The sequence below is a fragment of the Limulus polyphemus genome, unplaced genomic scaffold (genome assembly GCF_000517525.1).
Source record: "Limulus polyphemus unplaced genomic scaffold, Limulus_polyphemus-2.1.2 Scaffold1041, whole genome shotgun sequence".
In the NCBI taxonomy this organism is placed as follows: Eukaryota; Metazoa; Arthropoda; class Merostomata; order Xiphosura; family Limulidae; genus Limulus; species Limulus polyphemus.
The window spans coordinates 323,054-324,486 of NW_013666651.1; positions in this window are offsets into that span (position 1 = coordinate 323,054).

Genomic DNA, 1,433 nt, shown 5'->3' on the forward strand with positions numbered 1-1,433 from the left:
TTTCAACGAAAAGCCACATTGAGTTATCTGCTCCATCAACAGTAGGGAATCTAACCCCGGATTGTAGCGTAATAAGTCCGTCAACTTACCGCTGACCCACCAGGGAGCATCCTAATATTAACAACTTATCATAAATATTATATATATATATTTTGGTATTAAGACACACAAAAGAAAATAGAATACATAGCGAAAGAAATGTATTGTTTTTACAGAGTAGCATTTATCAAATTATAAGTATTCAAGTTTCATGAAGCAAAGACAAAAAAAAACTGAAACTATTTATATTAGTGTGGAATATTCTGGGCTGTTTATTCAGGTTAAGGGTCGGTCAGCAAAACTGATTTAAATTAATGAGGCCAACATTCGCAACATGTCTCTGCCACGTAATCCCAGCATGAAAAATTTTGAAAAACATAGACAAATCGAAAACTGTCTATATTACTGCTTGGGAACTGCAAGAAGGTTTCTTTGTATCAAATCCCATGAACGTTGGTTGACATACACATGAATAATTCAAGAAAACCCCAAATTGTTCTTTCCTCAATGAAAAAATTGAGCAAAAGACAAAAATTTCAAAATTGTATATATCTCTGTTTGGAACCTGTAAAAAAAAAGTATATCTGAATCAAATTCCATGTAAATCGCTAAGTAATTGACCAAAACCCTAAAAATTATGGTTCTATTTAGCCTTTTGATCCCCCTAAAACGACCAAGAATATGCATATCCCACATTTTTGTATGTATTTGTACGGGACCAGTAAAAAAGTATCTTTGTGCCAAATTACATGTAAACTGGTCAAAATACGGCATAGTAATTGACAAAAAAAAGCTTTTTTTTCTGAATTCTGACCCATCGAAAAATACTCAGAATGGGCAAATCCAACTTTTATGTATTGCAATATATTGGTCGCTTGAAAATTTATACTTGTGACAAATTTCATCTTGATTACTTCAAATATAACCACACAGGAGCCCAAAATATACATTTTTGAGTGGTTTTAACTTTGACCCTGTAAAGTCCTTTAGAAGGCCTAAATCGAAAAACTAAAAGATTGTCTAAGTATATTGGACCAAGATATAACCATACCAAGTTTCAAGTCAATCCACTTAGGGGCCCGGCATGGCCGGGTGGATAAGGCGCTCGACTCACAATCTGAGGGTCGCGGGTTCGAATCCGCATCCCACCAAACATGCTCGCCCTTTCAGCCGTGGGGGCGTTATAATGTGACGGTCAATCCCACTATTCGTTGGTAAAAGAGTAGCCCAAGAGTAGGCGGTGGGTGGTGATGACTAGCTGCCTTCCCTCTAGTCTTACACTGCTGAATTAGGGACGGCTAGCGCAGATAGCCCCCGTGTAGCTTTGCGCGAAACTCCAAAACAAACAAACAAACAATCCACTTAGGAATGAATGAATGGCAGTCAATTCTAAA